Here is a 27756-nt window from a genome sequence, read left to right as displayed (position 1 = left end):
GAGTCTGTCCCACTTAGTTGGAACCACCAGCTTTTTCTGATTTCCATCATTAATTATGGTTTGTGTGTCTGTTTCCATACTCTGATTCCACAATACCAGAGGACAGAGAAGGGCACGTCCAACCATTGCCCCAGGTACAGCTCTACACTGACTATGTGTAGTCAGTGGATAAGCAAAGAGCATTTGTTCATTGGGGTTAGACTCTTTGGCTTGGAGTCTTGGTCATTTAAGACTTTCTTGTTGTAATATTTTGTAATCTCTAGAAATGTGGGCTTGAATTATGAGCTAAGAAGGAGATGAATGGGAGATATTTTCGCACTCCTTTCTTACAATTACTTTTCCTTGTCTGCTCGAGTTTATATCAGCATCAGTATCTACCTCTGACTTAACTTACCAGGAGATGCTCTTAAAACCTACCAGTGTGCGTTTCTAGAATTCAAATGGGCATATGAATTGAAAGACCAAATTTGTCATGCCTCCAGCATGCAGGCTCAGAGGAGGATGTCAAGCAACAACAACACAACGGCAGCATGCGTGCGCACACGCGCACACACACACACACACACACACGCGGAGCATGCATTTAGGACCAGAACAATTTTAAAGGGGAGATTTGAAGCATTAAAAAATGACATAGGAATATTCTTTGTTGACTCTTCTCCATTTCACTCTTCGGTAGCGATGAGGCCAAAAATCACTGCCTGAGAGCTCTCAGCATCCCTGTCCTGGAAAAGGGTGGATGTTGACTTCCCTACCAGGTATAAGTTTCAAAAGGGACAGCCTTTCGCTTCAGCAAGTAGGAAAAGAGGCTCTGTCAGGTGACTTTTGGCCAGAGAAATGGTGATAAGGCTGCTGGGTTCCTGGAGGAAGAACAAGACGCAACGGAGTCAGGTGTAAACCTGATATTTGGAGTTTCCCGACAACTTGGGTTGGTCAAATGCTGAATCCCCATTTATGTTCAAAACAAATGGAACCTCATTCTGTGACCAAAAGAGACTGCTCAGGTGTGGTGTTGCTCCTGAGGCAGCCAGGCAGAAGCCACCTTCCTGCAAGGGGACAGGCCCCCAATGTGAGGCAATCTGCTGGTGGGAACAGAGAAATATAGGGCAAGGGGTTGATAGGCCCCCAGAATACTTAATCCTGCTGTCCTCCCTCCTTCACCAGGGAAGCAATGGACTGGAAAATTAGTACTTCGAAAAATGCCTTCTTTTCTGTTACTACTACCTGAAATGCTGTGGAGTTGTTTGGTCTCGTCTTGGAGGGTGGGTGGGCGGGTGGTGCCTTCGGGTCAGTAGACAGCAGGGCAGATCCTGGGTCTGTCTGTGTCAGGGACAGGGGCTGCGTTTTCCAAAATGTTTATGCAGATGGAGACTATCGTCCTTGGTCCTGAGACACAAAAGTCGTAATTGTCGTTAGGGGCTGACTTGTGTCCTCCTCAAATTCATATGGTGAAGTGTAACTCCTAGGACCTCAGAATGCTACTGCATTTGGAAACACGGCCTTCAAAAGGGTAATTAAGGAGAGATAAGGTCATAGGGGAGGGCCCTAATCCCCTGGGACTAGTCTCCTTACACACCCAGGAGACCAGGTGAAGACAGGAGAAAGCGGCCATCTACCAGCCAGAGAGAAGCCTCGGGAGAAATCAATCCTGCTGACACCTTGATCTTGGACGTCCAGCCTCCAGAGCTGTGACAAAATGAGTTTCTATTGTGGAAGCCAGCAGGTCCGCGGTACTTTTTTATGACAGCTGGAGCAGGTTAACGTGATTGAAGTTGAAGGAGTGGAGGGAGACAGACTTAAAATGGAGAAGCACAAGTTCTGGGCAGCCCTGGGTTTTATTATGAATGATAAAGGAAGGAATGCAATCATTCATTCAGCACATACTTTTATTTCAGACCCTGGGTGGGTAGCACGTAGAGGCTGGAAGAAGCCCTTCCTTTCACTGTCCCCAGTAGAGAAAACAAAGCATACCAGGGAAGCTTAATAACCTCTGCCCACCAGCTGCTGGCCTCCTGCCTCTGGGAGGCAAGGATAAATCTGGTGATCCACTGACTACTCAACACGTAACAATGGCCACTGGAATGAAATTACTATTGTCTTTTCACATTTCCACTGGACCTAACCTTGCAGGTCCAGTGTTATCCCTCCGCGTCAAGTTCTCAGCTTGAACATGAGCCCTCGTTCAAATTGCGAATGATCAAAATAGATAAAATATTTAGTGTCTTTTTATTGCCCCTCTCGGCAACGTGCAAGGTCCTGGTTGGCCTCATGCAAGGGGTATGGACAAGCCACTGGCTCACTTAGCAGCGCTTATAGGCTGCTGGCAAATGGCTCTGGCAGGTGGTGCGGTGGAGGGGGAGGGCTTGCAGTCTGTCCCTGGGGACCCCGCGAGCGTCTCCGGGTAAAGTACCATCTCTCAAGCTTGAGAAGCCCAAGCTCCCTGCCCCCCCCCCCCCTTCAGCTTATTTTTCTCTCCTGACTCATGTCTGCTGCCTCATTTGAGTTACTGTGCAAACGTTTAGCCAAGAAGCCATACCAGGCCTTGCGTTTATTTACGACCGCCCCAGGACTTTACAGCTGAGGCACCGAGGCAGCATTCCATGCCGAGCCTTCTGGTCAAATAAGGACAAAGTGAACCACGCCTTCCACTCTTGGCACTGAAGCACATCCGTTAGAATGCTGTGTGCCAGACGCAAAAGCCTCCCCTATGCTGGGCCATTCTTCCCTGGCTCCCCAGTGACCCCCAAATCTTGGAGCCGTGAATTAGAAGAAAGAAGCGCAGAATATCGCGCAGGGACCGGGGTGCCGGAGGACAGGAAGGCTTTTGTTTCTTCCTCTTTCTGGGCTTCCTGCAGGAAGTTGATTGTGCATTCTCCAAGTTCTAAGGCAAAAGTGCTTTGCCATTATGCAGTCTGGTTTGTCAGCAGGGAGCCTTCTAGAAAAACTCAAGGAGAGGCAAACAACGCGGTTGGCCTAAGACACATGTGTCTGCGTGCACACGCATGCATGCACACCCACGAAAGAGCCAAAGAAACGGAGATGGATGGGGCTGCCGTCCTGGAGGGATGATCAGCCTCGTGGCAGACATAAAAACTCCCCACAGGAGGAGTTTATAAACCAATGGGGGGCGGGGGTACAATTACACATAAAACTACTCTGACGATTCCAGACCAAAAAAAATGGTTTGGACAGTCAGCACTGTGGCTAAGCTTTGGTGACCAGATGAGTGAGAGCCTTTAGAAGGTTCTGATGCTTTGCTGTTACTCCATTTGCTCGATAAAAAATAAGCCGGGGGGGGGGGGGGGGTGCCTGGGTGGCTCAGGCACCGGTTAAACGAAACGTCCGACTTTGGCTCAGGTCATGATCTCATGGTTCTTGAGTTTGAACCCGGCACCGAGGTCTGTGCTAAGAGTTCAGAGCCTGGAATCTGCTTTGGATTCTGTGTCTCCCTCTTTCTCTGTCCTTCCCCTGCTCATTCTCTCTCTCTCTCTCTGTCTCTCTCAAAAATAAACAAACATTAAAAAAATTAAAAAGTAATGAAAATAAAGAATGTGACTAATTTTGCAGCAGTTAGACCTACTGTGTGCAAAACCTCAGAGACAGGGTCTGGGGGAAACAGTGTCAGCTGTGGCCGTGCACGGACCCCAGCCTGCCTGCAGAAGGGGCCCAGTGCTATCAGATGTGCAATGCAGGAGGGGCGGTCAGAACGAGAGAGCAAACAAAATAACGAGCACGATCCTGCCTCGAACGCTCTAAGTGCTTTGCGGCCATTTGAAGACAAGAGAGTAAACAACCTCCCATCTCCTTCCTATACATTAGTGCTCGGCAAATATTTGGATGATCTCGGCAGGGACGGTTTTCAAGGAATCCTTGTGGGGTGGGGACGGAGAAGGCTTCTTTATAAGATAAATATTTATAGCTAAAGTAAAAGAGCTAAAGGAAAAGGAAATGGACTTTAGACTTCCCATAGATATTTTCTTATCTCTTGGTCATTTCCTTTTGGGGACATTGCTTCCTGTCCCATCCTCTCTGCCCCCGGGCCTCCACCTGCTCCTCTTGTCTTGTCTCTAAGGGAGTTCCTGCCATTCCCAGCTGTCCCCAGGAGTCCAAGATCCTCACTCCTGCTGGCTCGGTGAGGTAAAAAGGGCCTACACTCCATCCGGTAATCAGCTTTCAGCCCAGCACTATCTATGGGGTTTCCGAGAGTCTTTGAGGCACACATACTTTCACAGCTTGGATAACAAGGGCTTTCTGCCTCATTCTGCTTCCCACCCTTCTTCTTGGTCCCCCGCCTCCTTCCCCCTGCTGCTCAGACTTTATCTAGCCAGCAGCCTTCAGGAGCCCTGGGGACTCCCCACCACCAGGGGCAGCTGGGAGGCCACACGACTTGCACGGAGCACAGACCCTTGCCCACAGCATGGCTGGGATGTGAACCGCCTGCATGTACGGCAGGGACACACGTTCCTGAAGGATCCTTTTTGGGGGAGGGAGAAGGAGAAGGAGGAGACAAAAGGAGGACAAAAGGAGAAAGGTGGACAGCTCAGGACCGCACTTCTTTATTGTTCATTTCCAAATGGGATGGCAGAGCTCTGTCAAGTCCACAGGGGCTGTGTCTGGCATGAGTCAGCAACCAGTGCAATTTACTGCCAGTTGATTAAATTAGCATTTGTTATAAGCCAGAAAGGGGAGGGGGGTGTTGTGTGCAGGGATAGATGGAGAATGAAGAAAATCTTCTTCATGCCTTTTGAATTATTTATGGCCTGGAACTTTACATGCTAAAACCTAACCAGACTTGATAGAGAGAGCCTGGGAAGGATTCTCTCGTCCCTTAAAGCCACAGAGCACATGCTTTTGGTCTCCTTGGAGGACTAGGAGAGTGCTAACAATGACAGACTCTACCAGAGCGAGAGTGGAACTCTCCATTTTACTGTGACCTTGAAAATAGATACGCTGCACAGAAATCCTGCTTCCACTAGGCACAGGAAGACTTAGATTTCTCAGTAAGCTTTTGAGCAATGGATGTGAATGTGTGAATGCATTCTGCTTGGATTCTGCCGAGTGGGAACGTGGGACGGCCGTCAGATCAGTGGACAAAGGATAGGTCTCTTGGATTCCGCCCCTGGCTCCCAGCCAGATGGGAAAGAAACAAAGACTCCAGAGCCTCTGCCTTCCTTCCCCCAGGCGTCTCCCTCCTCCCTCCTCTACACGCCACCCCCCCTTCCCCTGCCTTTACCGCCTTGCAGCCCAGTATTTGGAGAGAGTCTGCTGACTCCTCTCACGTTTTGGGAAATCATGTGTAATTGTTTAGGATGTAAAAATGAAGTGATTCAATCTCAGAAAGGGGCTCCCCTTTTGGGAGGTGGGTGCCTGCAGAAGAGCACGAATTCCATGCAGGGTGTGTGCGCAGGGAGCCTGGCAGGGTGGAGGGGAGCAGCGTGTGGAGAACACCTGGACGCACTCCAGCTGGGCATCAGGGTGGCCTGGCGAGCGTCTTTGGTCCGTGGCTCTTCTGACTGCTGGAAGCAGCAGGGCAGCCGGCACACCAGCCCAGAGGAGCTGCCTCTGTTCATAGTCAAGATCTGAAGCTTTTGTCCGGTGAAAAGGCAAACTCTTGGGGTCCTCCTATAGACTCATAGTATACCTCCAAAGCTGCTACTTCAGGATAGGGCTCCTTCTCCTTACCTGAAATGCTGCCCGTGGACCACACTGGAAGGCAGGCTTTTTGCCCAGAAGCAGGTGACTCTATCTCGAGAGGTGCAAGAAAAAAAGAGCCAGGGGAGAGTGGCTGAATGAGGCGGGACAGAAGCAGCGTGACAGATAACGGGACTGGAGACAAAGAGTGGGGTGGGTGCTTTGGTTAAAAAAAAAAAAAAAAAAAAGGAATGCAATCCTTTCCTCGCCTCATCACTGCTAGCTCGGTTTACCCGTCAATGCAATATGTATATAAAACCTGAATCCAAGGCTGACCTTTTAGTAAGAACTGAGTCATTTTTTTTCCAGTCGCTAACATAAGTCTTACATTTTCAGCTGTGTATAAGCTCAGCAAAGCAGGCAGTGTCCACTGGAGTCCTGGCACATGCAAAATGACCTACGAATTTATAGTGGAGAATGGAAAGGATCACAGTGTCGAGCCCCAGCGCGGGGTTTCCCTGTGTCCCCATCTCAGCACCAAAAGGGGTCCATCCTAGGCCACAGGGGAAGGGCTTGCTTCCTACAGCCAGGATACCGTGCACTGCCCTCTCGTTCCATCGCTGCACCAAGAAGCAAGTTGAGGTCATTTTCATAATTGAGGCAAAACCTCCCTTTCTACTCGAATTACTGAGATATTTCAGGCAAATGTAGATTTCCAAAAAAAAAAAAAAAATTAAATGGCGCAATTTGAGTTTGGGAACTCATTAAAAAGCAGTGAGACTTCCTGTATTGCATCAATTATAAACAATTTGGAGGGAAGAGAGATTGCTTTTTTTCCTCTTAAAGAAATTATCTGGAAAATTACCCAGGTCTTTGCTTCCTCTTTTCAGATGAGATCTGGACAGGCTATGTTAAGTACAATAACCTCATTAGGACAGGTTGAGATAAAACCAGGAGAGGAAACTGACAAGCCCAAACCCTGTCCTTAGGCTTGCCTCCAGCCTGCCTTGCCTCTGATAAATCAGTTAATCTCTCCAGGCACTAGCATCTTTTCCTTTTTCCCCCACTGAAATGGAGCCAAACCCCTTTGCCACTTGTCTACTTTATAGGAATGCTCTAAAAATTAATATTCACTGTGAACCCAGGAGAACCTCAAAGGAATGATCCTATCTCAGCGCAAAACATTATCTGTTTTGTTTCGTCTGTCGCTCTGAGTTGGCACTGATACATTGTTCAGAATCGTTCTAAAAAATCTCCTTTCTGTTTCTGACCCCCATGAGCCATAATGATTGGAAACAGTGTACTGGAATAAATCCACGAAAGAAATGTTTTTGCCTGTCCATCAACTCAGCCAATAGGGTTGAAAGTGACTGTGATCATTTTAAGTGGTTCAATGAATGTATAAGCCATGTACTATGGAAGGAGCACCAGTCGCTACCAATCTTATCCTTCTTTGCCCAGGTTTTTCTTAGTGTTCGAATTGGTATGGAGAGGAGGATGGAGATTTGGGTCTTAGGGATTTGGGGAGGTGAGTCATGCTGAGGAGCTATGTGATTTTACTTACTCAATGTTTCTAGAATCTATCCTCACCCTTTCCATCCCTAATACCCTACTCTGACTCAGGCTTTTATGGTCTCTTGCCTGGATGTCTGAAGCCCCGTTGGAGCTGGCCCTCTTGAGTACGGTGCTACCTGCTAAGCAGTTCCCCATACTGCTGCGAAAGAGTCCTTCCAGAAAGCAGGCTTCGCCAAGTCGGTGCCTCCATTGTCCAGAAACCACAGTCCAGGCTCTCCCAGGGGAGGGACTTCCACTCTCCGTCAACGCCTTGGTGACCTGTGTGTCCAGCTTCACTTCCTGCCATTCCCTGCCCTGCACATTCCTGTTCGCGGACGGCAAACTGCCTATGCTTTCTTGACATGGACCGTGCTACTGTTTACCTTTGGGCCTTCGCTCTTGCCATCCTGTCTGTCATGGGTATCTCAGGGCGAGCAGACAAAAACAAACAGCAAACAATCAACGAGCACTCTTAGCTCTTCAATCATCCTCAGGACTCAGATCATGCGGTATGGGGCACGTACCCTCTGCGCCTCGCTCCCCTTTCTTGTGTTCTCCTCCAGGGTAGGGCTGTCTTCTGAAACCCCCCCACCCCTCCCCCCACCTTGGGCAAGGCTGTAGCATCAAGGTGGCATGTAAGGTTATATGGATCTTGATTATATGCGCATGTCTACCCTCTCTGAGGAGAGGGAACTTGTCTTTTTCATTTCTGTATCTTGAGTAGTACCTGGCTCAAGAAGGGACCCAGTAAATCGTTACATACACCCCTCTTAAGTAGCTTCTATGTGTAAGGCACTGTGTTAAATGTTTGTGGAGAAAGTTTCCAATGCTACGCCGTTCAAAGAGAAAAACTGGTAAGTATATCAATGCATATTTAAGTGAATTCCTTATTTTCCTTTGAATGAATGATCCAGAGTTATGCAAATAATTAGCAGTTGGGGGGAACCCTGTGTCAACAGCGGGCCATCTGGCAGTGTGAAGTCATAGCAGGTTGCTTCGCTTTGCTGCCACCACTCTGGGCCTGGGGCTTTCTTGTGGCTGTGGCCTTGGGTATAGAGACCTCCCCCTTCTCTGGAGTTCTCTGCCTTGTGTTCTGTTGCCATGGCAACAACCCACTTTTCATTCTGGACTTCCTGCATAGGAGAAGGGAATCTTTTACTACCAGGGCATAAACGAGGAGGGGTTATTCGAGAAGTAAGTTGACAAGGTTAATCATCAACACATTATACTAGTTCCATAAATCCTGCTTTAGCGGTAGGGGAGTTTTTTAGATGTTTGTGGCAGTCCTGAAAACTAGATTCGCTGTCCGGATATGAGATTTGGGGTACCCTTTGTTTAGATATCTATGTGCCTGTTGTGATTCTATTTTTAATGAGAAAAATATTTTTGCTCTCCAAGTATATGGAAAACCTATTTTCAGTAATTCAGTGTATTAAAGACGAGAGCAAAATTTCTAGGAGGAAGGCTGAATGATCTTGTAAGGTGTGGAAGGCTGGGATAAAGCAAGATACTAACACCTGTCCAACTCTATAATAAGGCTGTTCAAATCTGTTAAGGGATTATGTGGAAACATAATAATGTATCATTTGAATACTTTATTTGGAATAGAGTCACCTTTAAAAAAAAGAAATTGCTAGCAGACTTGCTTTCTACATACCTTTCTGTATCCAGGCCTGCGAGTGCAGGTGTCTCTTACAGAGTGATTCACTGTTTGGGGACTACAGAAGTCTGATACAGAGATGCCATGTGCTCTAGGCAAGATGTCTTAATCTGGCTGTGTGAGCCCAGCCTCCTTGTAGCTCAGCATCTTTTCCTTTTCTCCCAGAAGAATCGAATTTCTCTTTCTAGTTCAAATACGAGCTTACCCCTGGCCTAGGCTGAGTTCCCTTTGACTTTTTACCAAGGCAGCTTCTCTTTTCCGGTGTCCAGCTTTTACTCCCAAGACAGATGGAGTCCTTGCTTTGTCGAAGGGGCAGGTATCTGATGAGTTTCACGGAACGATGCGGTTCTCTGTCTTTTGCCTCCTCCTGATGCCTGGGTTCCCCTTCTCTCCGATATGCCTCGCAACTCCAGCCCATTTGTCTTCTCTCGAAGGAGCCAGACAAGATTCTCATTTATTCACTTGCAATCAGCTACCCACATGGCACAGAGACGCACAGCATGCGTGAGCATTATTATACCAGGGGCATTGTATGCTCGGGCATGGGCCAGGGAGCGGTGGGGACTTGGCTGGCAGGCTTATCTGTGACAGACGTGATCAGTAGACAGTTTTTCTGTCAAAAATGAAGGTGATACTTTGCTTACTAGGCATCATTCTTGGTGGCTGCCCTGAGTGGGCTGCCATATTTCGTTCCCTATGACTCAGTAGGTAGCCATAGCCATTTCGATTGGGGGCAGCTCATGGACAGATCCAATTGGACTTTGTGCGCTGGGATTCTTAAGAAATCCCAGTGAGGTAGTGACCAATGTGAGTTTGGAGTAGCCAAAGTGGGCCATGTCCAGGCTGTAGGTACAAGGGAGTAGGAATGAGGATTAAGTAGAAGCTGTTGGGTACAAAAAGGCAACACAGAGCATACAGAAAGAATAAACTAGTTAGTAGGCAAAGGAGAACAGAGTATATACACAAAAGAGGGGGAAGAGAAATACTAAGAGAGTCAGAGGGAGGTGTAAAGAGAACACTGGAAGAGGAGGGTGGAGGGAGAGAAGGAGAGAGAGAAGGAAGTGGGGAGAAAGTTAGATGGAAGGAGGGAGAAAGGGAAAATCCTTAATCTGCTTCCATTCCATTTGGATTCCCATGGAGTAGCATAAACCAGTACTTAAAGGAACATTCCTTGAAGCCTGCCCATTTTGGTTCAAATCCTGGCTCCTTGCTTGCTAGCTTTTAACCTTGGCACTTACTCTTTGTTTTGTTTTGTTTTGTTTTTACCTTGGCTTCCTCATCTGTATAGTGGGGAGAAGTACAGTATCTCCCTCAAAGGGCTATTGTGAGGAAGAAATCAGCTAACACATGTAAAGCATTTATCAGGGTGCCTGGCATGCTGTGTAAGTGTGATCTATTTTTATTACAGAAGATCTTGGTTTCAACAGAATGTCTCTCTTACTACCTCATGGGGCTTCCTGACTTCAGTCCCCTGGCCCCCAATCTGAGTTGAACGCATTTGTGGGTATCTGCTCCTTATCATCAAAAACAGCTTAACTGCAATACCTTAAGGGTACTTTCCAGATTTTGAGTCTTCTAAAAAGTCATATTTTCTTTGGCATTTTATAAATTTAGGATAAAAAGAGAAACTGTGGGCCTTGTGGAAACAGAAATAGGCAGAGTGAAAGAGGAGGCTTTCGAAGTGTGTACATTGTCCAAACAAGCCATCTCTCATTTGGGCAGGCAGAGTGGAGGGGGGGACCTTCCCCCCCATCTGGGGTTACTTCTGGGGGCCAAACGCCACATGAACAATGATGCTTTCTTTGATGGCAGGTTTCCTCGCTTCTTCCGTATTGAATAGACATGCTCCCTCCGATTTGCTTCCCTCCAGCATATTGCTTCATTTTTACCCTAAAGCTTGTAGCCTTCACACTACTCACCTCGTGTGGCTGTGTTTCAGGTGTTCTTACAAGGGCTGGCGACACAGTTCCACTTCCAAACCCTGAGCACAAAGCCCACGGAGGGATCCCACAGTGGCTAACACTGTCCCAGAAACCTAGCTTGTGTTTTGCCCACCTGGAGAGGAGACCCCTGCTGTGACAGCGTGCTGAAGGCCTGTATTAGTTTGCTGAAGCTGCCTGGCCAAAGTGTCGCAAACTGGGTGGCTTAACAGAAATTTATTTTCTCGGAATTCTGACGAGAGGTCTAAAATTGAGACATCGCGCCCTTCCGAAGGCCATGAGGCCGCGAGCGAGAGTCGGTGTTTGCCTGTCTCCCGGCTTCTGGTGGTTGGCTGACCATCTTTGGTGTTCCTTGTCTTCTGCTCCATCAACCTGATCTCGGCCTTCGTTTTCACGTTGGCGGTCTCCCTGGGCGTTGGGTGTATCTCTGTTGTCCTCTTTTTATAAGACGCCGGCCATATTGAATTAGGACCCACCTTGATGGCCGCATTGTAACTCGATTACCTCTGTAAAGACCCCATCTCTAAATTAGGTCTCATTCTAAGGTACCGGGGTGAGGACTCCAACATAACTTATTTTATTGACACAGTGCGACCCATAACACTGACATATCTGAGGAGTGAATGCTGAAATGGCTCCTGGGGTTGACAGGTGGGTGATTGGGTATAATGCTGGTTTCCTGATAATGGTGTACTTGTGAAGTAAGCCCAGTGACTGTAGCAGTTGTAAGTCATACCCTCATTGCTTAACACTCTCTTGGCTTTTGTAATTTCATACCCTCTTGGTTTTTCTCTACTGGCTTTTCTTCCTTAGAATCCTCGGCTGGACCCCTAAGTGTTGCTTTGCCTCGGGATCTGCACCTTGACTCCTCTTCTTCTCCATCCACATCCTTACTTTGGGGAATCTCATCCAGTTCTGTGGCTTTAAATACCATCGTTAGAGTCATGTCTCTCAAATGTATACCCCTATTCTTAAGCCCTGGTCCATTTTGGAAACCCACACTCATATACTCTGCTATGTATTGCTTTGTAGTCATATTCCCTTAGATGTTGAAGAGGCATCTCAAACTTTTAATGTCCAGCACTGAAATCTTGATTTTCTCCCATAAATATGCTCCTGCCCCTGTGTCCTCTGTCTCAGTAAATGGCACCTCTGTGGCTAGTCTAGTCCTAGGAATCCTCCTTGGCCCCTTGCTTTTCTCCTCCATTCAGCCCAACTGCAGACCTGTAGATGACGGTTGCTTTGAGACCTCCCCAGCGCCTGTGTACCTCTCACCATCCCTGTGGCCCCCATGGTGCTCCAGGCCTCCAACATCTCTTACCTGTGTGACCGCAAGAGCCTCCTAAATGATCTCCCTCCTTCTACTCTTGTTGGCCCATCCTTCCTGATGGTTCAGACTCATGTAGGTCAGATCCTGTTCCTCCTTTGCTTTACATTCTCCACAGGCTCCTCATTGCACTGAGAAGAAAATACAAGCTCTTTCCTCTGACCAAGTAGCCCACAATGGTCAGGCCTCTGCCCACCACTCTCCCACTCCTTGTAGAAAGTCGTCCAAGTCCGTTCCTTCTTGAGGGCTCCCACTAGCTACATCCTCTTTCTAGAGAGCTCCTCTTTCACATGTTCAGTTGACTTTACTTCTTCTTGTCGTTTATGTCGCAGCTCAAACTTCACTTCCCCAGAGAGGCCCTCCCTGACCACGCAACATAAAGCACAACCACACCCCATGTATTTCCTGATTAATTTTAATCCTAGCACTTATCGCTGCCTGCTATGTTTTTATTTATTTACTGTCTGTCTCCTCCCACTAGAATAGAAGCTGCATAACAGTAGGTACATTGTCCTACTTTCCCATTTTATATCCTTAGGGCCTGAAGCAGTGCCTTGCACAATTTAAGCGTCAACATGAGTTTGTCGAATGAATGAATGGACATTCTGGGCAGGAAAGATGAAGGGAACCTATGGTTAGAATATGTACCACGTGTCAGGCATGGTTCAAGCCTTTACTGCCAGGATTCATTTTGACCTTCATAAAATCCTTTAAATTATGTGTTCTTTCCCTTTGACAGATGAGGAAACTGAGGCTTTGAGAGACTAAGGAGACTGATCCAACAACTCATAAATTACAGAGCTGAAGTTCTAACTGGTTTCCACATGTTTTCTACTATGACATAAGCTGGAAGTGAGAAGTGCATCATATAACCTATGTTTCAGAAATAAAAGTGAAAGCAAGTGATTGAAAAGTATTAGGTACAATGGTTGCTTCTGGGTCAACTAAAGAAGCTACTTTTTTTGACCTAATCTTTCTAAAACTGGAAAGTTTAAATGGAGGATTAAAGATTTCCACAGTAGAAGTTGTGCTAAGGACAGATAACCTGAAATGGAAGTTTTGACTTTTTTTTTTCAACTTTTTTTTTTTTTTTTTGGGACAGAGAGAGACAGAGCATGAATGGGGGAGGGGCAGAGAGAGAGGGAGACACAGAATCGGAAACAGGCTCCAGGCTCCGAGCCATCAGCCCAGAGCCTGACGCGGGGCTCGAACTCACAGACCGGGAGATCGTGACCTGGCTGAAGTCGGACGCTTAACCGACTGCGCCACCCAGGCGCCCCTGGAAGTTTTGACTTTTAATGAAAGGAAACTTGTTAAAAGCAAAACAAAAAAGTGGAATATTTTTATTATTATACTGTTTTGAGATTCAGGACCAAGAGACACATTGTACGTCATGATTGGTGGCGGTGGTAGGGGTGGGGTGGAGGGAGCGTGAATGGTTTTCCAACATGCTCTATGCCTAGTACAGTGCTACCTGGGCGTAGCACCATGGCACGTGCTCAAGAATATTTGTTGAGTGAATGAATGGGGAGAAATAAGATATGCAAGTCTTTGCCTCCTCCCGCGTGCTCTTCACAATGAGCAAAGGTGGGGATGGGGAAACTTCAACTGGCTGGGTGACTGGAAGCAAGTTAAGAGACCTCACCAGGTTGCATCAGCAAGCCCCTGTGCTCAAAGTGTGTGGACGTCCCCCTCCCCGTTCCTAGGGTGCATCCCCCCCCCCCACCTGCATGCTTGTTTATCCCTCTTATGCCTGTGAGGGAGTGAAGATGTGATGTGTTACTTTGTAAAGATTACCGACTCTCTCTTATTATCCTCTAATGACCCAGCATCCATCTTTTGTTGGTTGTGGTTATGTTTTGGGAGAGCATGATTTAATCCATGATGCAGTGCATTCTTGGTGATAATGAGCTATGAAGAATGGGGTCCTACTGTAATTTATTTCAGTATTCAATAGATTTCAAATTACTGTATAGAAATACCAGGAATAATCTCATGAATAAAAGAAATAAAGGGGGAATTTATGCGATCTTTACATTCCCTAAGGAAATAATTCAAGTACAAAAAGAAGAAACTAAATTTAGGTAATCAAAAATCAAGGTGTTTAAAGAAGAGCTGTTGTTTTGCAAGATCTGAAATAAGCATGTGGAATGCAGCAAAAAGTGGGAAGGGTGCCAGTTTACAGGAAGCCAGTAGCATGAACCAGTACAACTGTTTGCAGAGAAAATTATCCAGGTCAAAACAAAGTAGGTGATTCAATTTACAAAGGACATAAAAGACAATAGGAAAAGATTCTTTATATACCCAGCAGAAAGCACCAGGGAAGCTTTACCTCCTGATTAGATGTGGAGATGTCAGGGTAGGTAACACCAAAGACGTATTTTAATGGAAAGTTGTGCTAACACTGGGATTGTAGGCCAGGTTCCCCAGGCAGTAGACTCTGCAGTGGATATTTGCATGCAAGTGTTTTGGGGGCAGTGCGGTGGGAACAGCCCCTGTTTGGAGGGTGAGGGGATTGAACAGTGATGCACCCGCAACAGAGGCCTCAGTGGGTTTTACCTGGAGCTCTGGAGCTGGGATGGCCCTTCAGAGATGTCCCACGTTGAGACAAGGGGATGGGGCCTTTGTACCCCTATACCAACCAGTTAATTAGACGTGCACTGTTCCCAGGAGGGGGCATAACCTAGAGTAAGGTTATGTAGAGTAAGGCAGCTCCCTTCTGTAATTCCTGGGGAGGAACTTAGCTGTGAGCTATCAAGAGCTAACACTTTTGGCAGCTGGAGGAAGAGAGGGCTCAGTCTCGAAGGGGTGGGGCCTCCACAGAGCACCATAGTGTCTAGTCTACTGGAACCAGCACTGAGGGCTTGAAAAGAAAAAAGATGATAGACTATTGCTTAACATAAGATACATACATTTTCTTTTTTTTTTTTTAATTTTTTTTTTAACGTTTATTTATTTTTGAGACAGAGAGAGACAGAGCATGAACGGGCGAGGGTCAGAGAGAGATGGAGACACAGAATCTGAAACAGGCTCCAGGCTCTGAGCTGTCAGCACAGAGCCCGACGCGGGGCTCGAACTCACGGACTGTGAGATCGTGACCTGAGCCGAAGTCGGCCGCTTAACCGACTGAGCCACCCAGGCGCCCCAAGATACATACATTTTCTAAAGATTTTATTTTTGAATAATCTCTACACCCAACATGGGGCGGGCTCAAACCCACACTCCTGAGATCAAGGGTCACACGCTCCACCAACTGAGCCAGCTAGGCATCCCTGCATAAGATATTTTCTAAATGTGATTCTCTGTTGACCATCCACTTTTCCCGGGGTCACTACAGTAGCCTTACTACAGCTCTCTCTCACTTGCATGCTTGGCCCCCTTTAGACTACAGGTGGAACAGTCTGGAAACACAAATCAAATTCTCTCATATCTCTGCTTAATATCCTTCCTGATTTTCTATCTTTCATATTATAAAATCCCAACTCTTTGGCCTGCCCTTTAAAAATAGGATGGCCATATAATTTATTAGGCAAACCAGGACACTTTTGGGAATAAAGAGGCTTATCAGTAATTACTCAGGGACAACGGTCTAAACGAGGACTGTTCTTAGCAAACTGGGATGGATGTTCACCCAACCTGTAAGCTTCCTGATAATATGACCACCCCTTACCTTCATTTCACCCTCTTTCCAAAGTCCACTCCCATTTGCCTTCCATTAGGTGCTAGACCAGAAGAGGACCCCAGGGCCCTTGCATTCATCACTTCCTTCTACTCACTTTTTAAGGCTGTCCCTCCCTCTTGCACTCTCCAGAGCTCAGCTTAAAATGCTCCTATTCAGAAAGGCTGTCACATTTATTTTCCATCATAGCACCTGTTTATTTTATCCACGGTCCTAACTACAATCTGAAATTACAGTCACTAGATTTTATGCTGTCTTGCATACCAATGTATCCCCAGTGATTAGCCCAGTGCTAGTTCATACATGTTTGGTAGTCAGTAAATACAAAGAAGTGAATGAAGGAAGAGCTTGGGAAATTGTTTTGAAACAAAACAGTGTGTGTGTGTGTGTGTGTGTGTGTGTGTGTGTGTGTGTTTTCAATGAAACACCCAAAGACCAGCAAAGGACAAACACATCACCTACACTGGGAATTGTAGATGTGCCTGCTGACCCTGGCAATGTGGACATAGAAGAATGCAAAACATTAAACAATCAATTTGCAAACACCTAGAGGATCACAAGCTGCTGGATAATAACCAGCAGTTTAGCGATGAAGAGATATTGTCAGAACAATCTAATTTCCTTTTAAGACAGAGGGACCTTCATCAAAAGCATTTATTAAGTGTCTGCACACAGCCAGGAGAAGCCTGTCGGAGGTGGAGGGGCTTGTATTCATCTGTGAAGCATCAGATTTAATATGTGTCTTGACTTCAGCTAAAATCTGATTTTGTTTCTGCGATAATTTCCTTTCACAGGCCAAGCAAATATGAGTTATTTACGGTAGAAAGTGGTAGCAGAAAGTTACAGGGGTAAGCCCAGAATAATTACCAAGGCCTTTAAAAGTTGCCAAAACCCTAATGATTCTAGGTGAAATCAGTTTGAAGGTGAAAAAGGGTGGCCTTTTGTTCAGATCAACTGAGGCTGACTTTTCAGTGCTCTGCCTCCTAACACCTGCTTGTCCTGGGAAACAGAGTTGCCCTCAGATTAGCAGCTGATTTATTCTAGGTGCATTTGGAATGGTTACTGAATGCCCCTCTCTGAGAGAGGGTCCAAATGAACTATTGGAAGCACAAACTCTGATACTCATTCACACACAAGCATCAAGGTCAGAATTGTAGGGTAAAAGTAATACCCTTGCAGGGATCCAAAAGCCACATGGATGCTCCCAGATATCGGTGCTAGGCATTGTAACCTTGACTTTTAGACACAGACAACATTTTGGGCCGAGCTGACACAGACTCATCCTAGCACCCAGCCACACAGACCATGCATATGTGTGAATTGAATACAAAGCAGCTGAAAAATTCCGCAAGAAACACTTATGAAATCTTAAATGTAAAGTCCTGGGAGATGGGACCCTCAGACATAATTTAGAGGTACGATTTGTCCCAACTGTGGGGATGGGCAGTTCACCAGGAAAGTCTCGTCAGCCAATGAGAAGTCCACATCAGAGAAGTCACTAGCAATACCAGGAAACTGGCCTTAGAGCAGCACTTTGTGCTACACAGATTGAAGAGCGAGACAGGATCCTAACCCTGAGAAGCCTCAGTTTGGAGAATATTGAAAAAATGCCTCACATCTATCCACAGGGGGATAAGGTGGTGGCAGCTCGGTTACCAGAAGAAGCCATGTACAGTATGGATGATAGGAGGTCAAATGGGATTTAATGTTTATTCATGGACTCAACTTTTGTAAGAATTTATTTGTGGGTACTGCAGTGGCTGCTGGGATACCGTGTAAACAGGATGGAGGCCATCTTTGTTTTCATGAAACTTACAGATTCCAGAGAGCCTATAGGGATTCGCCTGAGGGGTCTTCATATTTCTGGGCCTTTGGAAAATCATGAAATTTGAGGAATAACTGAACCTATGAGAACAGAGATTAAGAGGAGCGGGGACAGCTGGTATTAAGTAATTCAGCTATCCAGTGACAGAAGGCTGCTTTGACAGAGAGACTAGAGAATAATCCATTTTATGTTTGGGGTGTGTCATTGTCCTGGAGAGGGCACAAGATACTTGAACGTTTGCCAAATTCAATGGTTTCAGGAAGGTTCCTGCCCTCTGTATCAGTCAGGAGTATTCAACACCATAGAGTAGAACCTCCTTTCTCTCTATTTTGCCCTCTTGATTTTGGTGACACCATGTGTCCCTCGTCATTTGCCCCTTCCTTTACTCTCTGTTCCTTCTCAGTCTGTTTTGCGGGAGCCTTCTCAGCTGCTCGGCCCGTCGGTGGGGGTGTGTCCCAAGGCTTATACTTGTGTGTGCTGCTTCTCTAATTACTGTCCTCAGTGACCTCATCTAGTCCAACGCTTGTGGCATGTGCATGCCAGTGACCCCCAACCTATTCTGCAGTGCTGACCCCTCCCTAGGACTTTAGGCCCATGTGGCCTCCCACACACTTGGCCTCTCCCTGTCCTAATGGATGGACGTCCCAGACTCAAGCAGCCAGGCCCTCAGGCCTGCCCTTCCTCTGATGTCTTCCATCTTGGTTCATCCAGTGACTGAACAAAGATCTAGACATTACCCTGGATTCCAGTCTCTCCTTTGACTCCACACGTAACTCATCCCAAGACCGATTATTTCTTCCCCTAAACCATATTTCTCTTAATCTTAATTACGATAACCATGGCCCAAGCTAAGTTATTGCAGGAGCTTCTTAACTGATTTTCTTCTTCCACTTTTGACCCTTGAAGACTGCTCTATGTCTGGGAGAGCCAGGGTGGCTCAGTCGGTTACGTGTCTGACTTCCGCTCAGGTCATGATCTCACGGTTCCTGAATTCAAGCCCTGCGTCGGGCTCTGTGCTGACAGCTCAGAGCCTGGAGCCTACTTTGGATTCTGTGTCTCACTCTCTCTCTGCCCCTCCCCTGCTCATACTCTGTCTCTGTCTCTCTCTCCCTCAACAATAAACATTAAAAAACAACAACAAAACTATGTCTGCCACCAGCGGGATTCATTTAAACATTAATCACATCATGTTTACTCTTGTTTCAAAAAAGTGATAACTAGGGGTTCCTGGGTGGCTCAGTCGGTTAAGTGTCTGACTCTTGATTTCAGCTCAGGTCATGATCTCATGGTTGTGGGATTGAGCCCCGTGTCGAGCTCTGTGCTGAGCATGGAGCCTGCTTAAGATTCTCTCTCTCTCTCCCTCTAACTTTGCTCCTCTCCTCCTCTCATGCATTCTCTCTCTCTCTCTCTCTCTCTCTCAAAAATTAAATAAATAAATAAATAAATAAATTTAATTAAATTAAATTAAAAAGTGATAATAGCTCACTTAGTGCATTTGACATGAAAATCTTAATTCTTTTCCTGGCTTAAAAGCCCTCTGTGCTCTGTACCTCCTCTCGCCTAAGTTAAATCTTTCTTCAAGAAGGAAGGCTTCCCTGGCCATAAAGCCAAAGTAACCACACCGTTACTCTTTATCATATGCCCTTTCAGCGGCTCTGTGCATTACTGCTAGCTGATATTTTTATTATTTTATTGACTCATTTATTTATTTGTGGTTTGTGTTCCCAGACTGGGATGCAAACTCTAAGAGAGCAGGGACCTTGCATCCTCAGAATTTGGAGCAGTACCTGTTATAGAGCAGAAGTTCAACCACGATCTGTGGAATAAATGAGTATGTGGACGCCCGAAGGGTGGTATTACACCATCCTGTGTGCTGTGCCCTCTCACTGAATTGAGTAAGTGTAACACTTGGCTCTTGCTGTGTTACAAGTCACCCGAAGTTAATGACTTACCACGACAGGCATTTGCTTTTGCTCACAGGTCTATGGCTCAGCCGGGCAGTGCTGCTAACTTGGGCCAGGTTTGGTTGATCCTGATTTGGCTTCCTCGGATCTGTGGTCAGCTGGCAGATGGGCCAAAGGCTGCTTGGTCTAGGAAGGCCTCACTCAGAAGTCTGGCAGTTGTTTGGCTGTCAGCGAGAGTGACAGGGGGACCGGGGCGGTGTCTCTTTCATCCAGCAGCGCAGCTTGCTCTCGTGGTCCAGGAGAAAGAGCACAATCGTAGGTCAATCACGGGCCCAAGAGAAAGGGCACAAGTGCTCAATGCCTCTTGAGGCTGAGGCTTAGAACTGGCACACCATCACTGACCCTATATTCTGTTGGTCAAAGTGAGTCACAAGACCAGTCCAGATTTACAAGCGCAGGGAGACACTTACTGGTGGGAGGAAATGCAACGTCACGCTGCAGAGGTATGGCTTCGTGGAAGGGTGAAGAGTTGGGGACATTTTTGCAATCACTCTACCACATTACGAACGATGACAAAAATGGTCACTGCGTCTTGCTACCTTCTCCTTTCCGGACAAGCACATAAAGAGCATGTATAGGGCCCAGAAGCGCTTTTCCTTCAGTCCACAGAGGGTGGGTCACAAGATCCAACGTGTCCCTGGCTGCATAGCTGTGGTGACAGGAGTGGCAGGAACCGGCCCCTGGGCACACTGCTGTCCACACAAATGTGCAGACTCCTCAGTCGCCGATGGAAGCCGCGGGACGCTGGTCCTTCCTGATTCTCCCGCACTGTCATGGGTTCACCACCTAATTCCACACCGCATGTAAGGCAGGGCCTAGGAAGGTGCTAGTGCCTCTGTGAACCCGCCACAGGGGCTGTAAACATCTGGGCTACCTGTTGTGCCAACTTGCATGCATTTGGTGAGAAACAGTGTTAAATCGAAAAGTGCTTCTCTTTTTTTTTTTCTTGGAGAACACTCACATGACTCAGAATCAAAAGGCCTTGACACAGGCATTTTAAGAAAACTCCTTAAAAAGTGAGGAGAACGGTATGCTCAGCTTTGTCCGTGCCTTCCGAGCACAGTGGTCTGTCTGCATCCTGAGAGGTTCAAGGCTAAAGCAAAAAGAACAAGTGTTTGTTCCAACAGATAAAGTCTTTCTCAAAAAATGCATACGCTGTCCTATCAAAGTTATTCACCACACCTCAACGATCTGAAGCTTGTCATTGAATCACGGGATCCAGATGCGAACTCTAGGGGATTGACCATTGTTGCAGGTCCCTCACTTGGTGGCAAAGAGCTCCCCTGTCCTAGCTCCTTGTCTGGTTCTTCTCTCACCCTCCCAGTTGCCAGCTCAGGTTTAAGAAGTTCTTTCTCCATGCTCAGATGCCGATGACTGTGTTTGATTTGAACATATTGATTCCAGGCAGGTGACAGTGGACATAGCAATTCAGCTGGACAAATATTTAGATCAGTGAAATGTCCTTTGGAATCACTGGAGCCAAATGTTTCCTTTTCCCAACCATTTCACTCGGCGACCTACCTCCCCAGCACAGAAGATTCAAATTCTTTCTAAATTTCATCTATTAAGAAAATACTTCTAGGCTCTAGCTACATGATATCTCCACTGGGAGCCTTGTTCTTCTCCATGCACTGAGCAAATCGAATCTGAAACAGATTGAAATGACTCAGCAGCAGGCCTCGGGCCTCTGTGTCTACCTACTCGTGCAGTTCACCAACCTTCAGGGCCCTCTTGCCATCCAGCCTGGAAAGAAAGGAAAAAAGTCAGTGGCCCCATTCTACTGCATTTGAAACTCTTCTTGCTGCCCACAGACACATTCCTGAAGGCACCAGTCATGGATGAAGAACTCCACTGGGGTCAGAGTTGGATCCCACGAGGCTGTCTGGGACTTGTGGGGGAAGCAGCAGAAACGCAGTGTTCTTAGCGCCTCTTGCTCATGATTCATGGCTCTCCACCCTGAGCTGCGAGACGTGCCCACATTCACCACAGAAGGAAACAAACTATGAGCTTGGAGGGCCAGGGAGGAAACCAGAGGCATGCCTGGGATGATTAGGCACATGAAAAAACACTGTGGAAAGCTTTGCTCGTCCTCCTCTCTGGCTGGAGGTGCACGGAATACAATAGATAATACTGGAATGTGGCAGATGACGGGGCTGACATTGGATGTCTGTGTACAGTGAAGGCTTTCTGTCATCTTTGCTGGAGCAAAGGAAGGCTCTGGATAGCACAGGTGGTTTCATGATGGAACAAAAGGGCCAGTGGGGGCATAGTGATTAGGAAGGGCTTCCTATTTCTCTACGTGGAGAGAGCCCACTTCTCTGGACCAATGGAAGCTAAGGTCCTTGATGGTGCCCTAGTTACTGACCTCTTATCACTAGGACAGAACCAGCATGGCTGGTTCTGGTAGATCAGATATCTCCTGACACCCTTAAAAAGGGACTAGGATATTTGGTACGTGGGCATAACGAATAGATCCCCAAGCTTCACCAGCCAGTGAGCAGGAACAGGTACCATTATGTTTGGTACTCACATCTCCACCAACTCCATGAAAGTTGGCAAAGCTCTTCTCCATCCTCAGCACCCTTTCACCAAAGTGTAGTCCTGGGAGTGCCTAAGGGGTATCTTACAGGGCCCACACATCAGCCCCAGCCTCTGACCTTAATGACCTGGTTGGCCTCTGTCCTGGCATCCACTACTCCCCAGCTACACAGGCCTTGACAACTTGGCAGGCTTTGGTAAAAAAGAGGAGAGCCCTTCTCCTTCCATGTGATGATCAGCTACAGAAGACCCTACAGCAGGGTTGCATACGCCCCCGGTTATGATAGGGTTTTAATAAGGGTTTATTTCCTACACTGAATTCTTTCTCTCCCTGGCACGTGCACGTGGAGCAGCTGGGATGGGGTCATCCAACTACCTGCAACCAGTTTGAGTCAGAAGCATGACTTCTCCCAGATTTTTAGCATGTGTTGCTGAATCTGGTCTACACTCCAGGCTCTTCCCGTCACCGTGTGGCCTTTCTCGGGTGCCCTGCTTTCCCTCCATGCAAACTGACTCAGGGTGCCTTCCCTTCCCCACTTCCTCCCATTCCACCTGCTATGCCCATATGTTTGGATCCCGATCGTACACAGAAATCACATGCTCCCTTGAGGTCCCCTCAGGCCCCAGGTAAATCAGTTGGCATAAATACCAGCAGGGATGGGGGTGTCTCCTGGCCTCATCTGCCAGCCACACGCAGACCTGATTCCAGCGCGGTGGAGAATTTTGTAATTGCTGCCATTCCTATTTGCTGCTTTGTCAGTGGTTTCCTGGTGTCTGAGTCACTGCACTCACAGGGCCACCAGGGTTGGCTCAGTCAGGATACCAGCCGCACGGCATGTCCCAGGGGGCAAGAGCTGTGTTGCCCGTGAGATGCGATGCAGGGTTTGGAAAGCCAGAGCAAGGGCAGCTGAGGCTCAAGCGCTGGTGAGATCTTGTTCAAACCAGGTTGGCCTAAAAAGGGTTGCAGATCCAGGGATCCAGAAGTGGTGCTGAGATCAAGCAAATGGTGTTTGGTGGTGATTTTCCTAAACATCGACAATTGTCTACTACTTACCTGCACAGGCCAGATCACGCTTGCTCTGCCGATGGGCCAGGCTGATGTTGGCCAGGACCAACACACCCCAGACAGGTGTTACCCAGTGGCTAAACTCCCCCCTTATGCTTAGGGGGCTGTTCATAAGCACAAAGAGAACCAAAGACTTTAGTTCCTTTGTAGTGTTGGGCTTAACATAGCAACTAACAATATTCTACCCGGAATGGAAATTGGGGATTTTCTCTGCAGATTAGGTTCTTTTGCATTTCAGCTGCATACACAGTAGCCCCCCACCCTCATAAGTGGGAGAGATGACAGTCTGGGCATTCTGTTGTTGAAGCAAAAGATAATCACTTCTTAGTGGACTCAAGTCTCATCCTCCTTTTCACACAGACACTTGTTTTGTATTTTGCTTTCTTTTTCCACTGTCATCCAGGGGGGCCTCTGATACCTCCTCAGTGTCACCCTTAGATCTTTGCACACCTGTTGTGTGTGACCTATAGCTGCTCAGGGGAAATGTGACTTGGGAGGCCTGCAAAAAATGAGCTAAAGGTTATTATCTCCATTTCTAGCTCTACAGCTGAGCAGCAGCATCACCACTAACCGACTAACCAATCGTTCATTTAATCATTTAATTAGAACTTACTGTGTGCCCATCACTCTCCTTGGCCTTGTGGACAGACATGGCGTCTGTCCTCCAGTTGCTCAAACATCAGTTGGAGACACAAAAGTTACCCCTGTGAAACAGCTAGCAATCCCCTAAGAGCTCGACAGCACAACAACCCTGAAGAGAAAAGAGGGAGAGCTCAGGGGAATGAGAGAGCTTCTTCAGGAAGGAGATGGCATGAGAGGTAGAAAGAACCTGAGTCTCAGCAATTCTTGTGCATCTATGTCCAACCGGGAGAAAGTGAGACGCGACTGCACTTATCACAGCCCAGCGTTGAGTACCAGTGGCACTGATGTGGTTACTAAGGGGTCCTGGGTGCCAAGGCGGGGATTAGGAAGGGAAACCAAGATGTTTAGGCACGTGCATGACTTAGAGAATGAGCACCTCTTTAAATTTGGTGTCTCTGTGTCCTCAACCTGGTCCTATCGTTCGATGGGTCCTGTCACTCTGATGCACACGCTCTCTTTCTATTTCATTCTGTAGCCCCACCTCCTCTGTATTTCTCTTTTTATTAGTATCTTCCTCCTTCCTGGCTGTTTCTCTCCACTCTTTCTCTTCTGTTCCTTTCTCCTTTTACCAGTCTGTCCCTAGTTCCCTTTCAGCGCCCCTCAGTGATGCCCCAAACATTTCTAGATTCTGAAGTAGGCTGTTGTGCAGAGGTCATTGAGTGAGCGTAAGCAATGGTTGTGACCTGCATTAGCATTCTTATTTTTAATACTGTGGTGACAATAATACTGTTTCGTATTAGAACCTGTACGTCTTTGGATCTGGTTCCCAGGAAAGTCTAAGTTCTTTCTATGTAAGAACTCCTTTTTAAAGGAGTAAGGTGATTTAAGTTGCGTGGAAAAATTAACTTTAACAAAGGGAGATATTCTTAGCCAACTAATGCTTCCAAACATCTTCCCTTTGGAATATAAGCTCCTTGGTTATCTACCTGGTTCTCTACTGACCCCTCTCTCTACTTTATCTCCAGCACCTAAAATAGGCCTTGGTACACGTGACGTGCTTAATACATGTTTGTCAAATAAATGAATGTAGAGTTTTAGGAGTCGAAGGGGTTAAAATGAGGGAGAGGCTGAGGCACAAATAATCCCAGGTATGGGGCAAAATTATTAAAAAAAAAAAAAAGATGATGTTTGAAATGGAAGCTGTGTTAAAGCTCGATATCCTTGACCTCTGCAGTACTAATTGGCATATAAACTTGGTCTCATCATGTAACCTTTGTCTATAAAAGGGATGAGAAACAATGTTGAAGATCTATCTGCTTAAAAAAAAAACCCTCCCTTTCCTTTTCAACGTGCGGTTTGGGTGGTCCCATCGGAAGTGACTTTATTTGGTTTGGATTTTGAATTTGTTGCCTTTCTACCACTTTTGTCTCCACTTGGTACCTGGACGACCCTTTGATCAGAGCCTCAGAGGACTAACCGACGTATAGACGGCATCAGTGAAACAAAGCCTTGCTTAGGAGCTTTGGGAATAGAACTGTTTCTCGTCCTCTTTTTCACAGTTGAAGCCTGTGTTTTCTTAGTTTTATTCTGTGTTACTATTGGTTACAAACATTGAATGCACAGGTTGTTCCTTTGGTTCCTGCGCTCCTTCCTTCATAGTCATAATGTCTTGTTAAATGACATAAATCAGCTGAGCGGGTGGCCTGAGAATCAAAGTCTGTATGGCCTACAAGGAAGAGGGTAGATCATAACCCCAGCCCACCCCACGTTCTCTGGGCCCCTCTGGGTAAAGTGCTGGGTATTTGCTTGGTAGAGTTAAGGTATTCAATAGATGCTCATGCTTTCCTTTTCCTCAAGAAGGAAGGAGGAAGCTATCTTTAGATGCTGAAGTCTGATTTTGTATAAAGAACTGGGTTATCACATCTGAACAATCTTGGAGGTCTTTACCCTGCCTTTTGTGCTTTGCTCACTGTTATTCAACATTTTTTCTTTTTCCACTTAGTCAATTCCTTCCCCTCCATCTTGGCAGTTGCACTGACTTACTTTTCTGAGCCTGAAATGGTGAGAGGGATGGTAACAGCAAAGAGGAGAGGGGAATGTGGGAGGCCATTCTCTGACATGGAATAAAACATAAACATAGCTGGGAGACTGATCCATCTGTGAGTGTGAATAGTGGTAGAAGCAGGTGATTGCTTGAGGTAATCTCAGAAGGTCCCCATCTTTAAGAGTGGGCGTTGCAAATTGGCACCCCGGGAGTCAAATCCAGCCACAGACATAATAGTTTAGCCAGCAAAGGGTTTGGAAATGTTTTTGCTGGGTCAAGACTAGAAGAGGTCCCACTCCCTACTGTCTTGTCCTGGACAAGTAACATGCTTATGCAAATCTGCTTACGCCGTCTTTCTAAGTGGACTTTAACAAGCCAGACTCGAATGTCAGTTGAAGCTCCTTGATGGAGGCTCTCCCACGTAAAGAAGACCTACACCAACTCATCACCAGCATCCTTATTCCTCATCTTGGTATTTCCCAGAGTGGCTTAGGCCATGATCACAAAGTTTGAGGACCATATCTGCAGACAGTCACTGCAAAAATTAACATCCTGATTGACTGCTAGAAATTGTCTGATTCCATGTTTCACAGCCTCTCCTTCTACTTTTCCCTGCTATTCTAGATATGTGACAAGCCAAACTCTTTCTGTGTCAATCTTCACCGTGTTGAGCTCTGTTGGAAGCCTCTGGGAGCTCAGTGTGCAAAGGAGATAAGCCAGGGGCATGATGCTTGTTTAACGGTTCTCTCTGTAGTGTCCTTGTATTTTCAGCTCCTTTTTTCTTGCCCATTTCCTTGGCCTTTTATCATAAATTCCCTGTGTTGTTTCTATACCACTCTTGGCAGAAGGACCCACTGTATTCCTTTATTAGCTCGACTTTGTAAGGAAAAGGACGCCAGGGTACCATTTGATGATTTTTCTCGGCTAGATTTTGGACACTCATATTTATTGGACCATCACATTTTAATACCTTTACATATCATCCTTTTGCCCCTTCCAGAAGCTAAGCTGTTCTCTTTTTTGTGGTCCTTTGTTTATCACATTACAGTGTTGATGTCTACTTCGGTGTCAGAGATGGACCTCCGTAATGTCTCACCACCTCCTTTTAACTCCCGCATGAGAATGTAGAACCCCAAACACTGGTAAGTTTCCATGGAAGGCCACTTGATTCTCTCTTAATGATATCACAAAGGGGATTTCTACGGTCACAGAATATGAGGGTGGGTTCCAAGACCACTTCAGTCTACTCCAGCTTAAAAAAAATATTTTAATAAGTTTATTGGGGGAGTATTCTTGGGATCACCATCGTTGAGGGAATAATAGAACAGGATTGAGCAGAGGGGGATGTTGAACTACAATGCCATCATGGCATATTTCTACCATTTTTTAAATAGGGCACTCTGAAGCTGAATGTATTTTCAAAGATATCTCAAGTCAGGCAAGGGAACCACATGGATCAGTAAATTGCTGTGGATGCCCTCGGGAAGGGGGCATGACCTTGGCCATATTCCAGCCTTTAGATTCTGAAAATGTGTTAAAGGATGTGTTTGGCCGTTTATACAAAGGAGTCTATATATACCCAAAGTGCATACCCAAAGCCCTCAGGATGTGATGCCTCACTCAAGTTTTCTACGATGATTGCCTTGAAAATATTGTCTGTTGATGACACTTGTAGGCACACTTATTAGTAACGAAGTATTCATCTCAGCTAGAAGCGAGGGGACAAAGGGAGACACAGCATGCCAGTGGGTAAGACTGGACTCCAGAGAGGATGACAGGGGCTGGGGTGGGGTATGAAGAAGGAGGCCTCACCTTGCAATACTCCTCTCAGAATGGAACCTGCTCAATTTTTAATTTTCTGCCTTGGGCATGAAACATGCTTTGTTTTATCTTTAGCTTCTGCTTCGAGGGGTCGGAGTATTTTCTCAGCTTACCTTCTCCAGTGT

The 27756-nt window shown here is 46.6% G+C and overlaps 1 long non-coding RNA gene across 1 annotated transcript; it reads right to left on the bottom strand.

Annotated features, from left to right (window-relative positions):
* Positions 1 to 1326: 1326 nt before the first annotated feature.
* LOC122241008 lies at positions 1327 to 12569 on the bottom strand. Its single transcript, XR_006220901.1, has 3 exons — positions 12107 to 12569; positions 8843 to 9458; positions 1327 to 1386 (listed from the first exon to the last, which is right to left on the bottom strand). It is a non-coding gene; the product is annotated as an uncharacterized LOC122241008 (long non-coding RNA).
* Positions 12570 to 27756: the final 15187 nt, after the last annotated feature.

Source organism: Panthera tigris, chromosome C1 (assembly GCF_018350195.1).
Source record: "Panthera tigris isolate Pti1 chromosome C1, P.tigris_Pti1_mat1.1, whole genome shotgun sequence".
Classification (NCBI taxonomy): domain Eukaryota; kingdom Metazoa; phylum Chordata; class Mammalia; order Carnivora; family Felidae; genus Panthera; species Panthera tigris.
The sequence above is the reverse complement of the archived record's forward strand: the minus strand, read 5'-3'. Positions and strand labels throughout refer to the sequence as shown.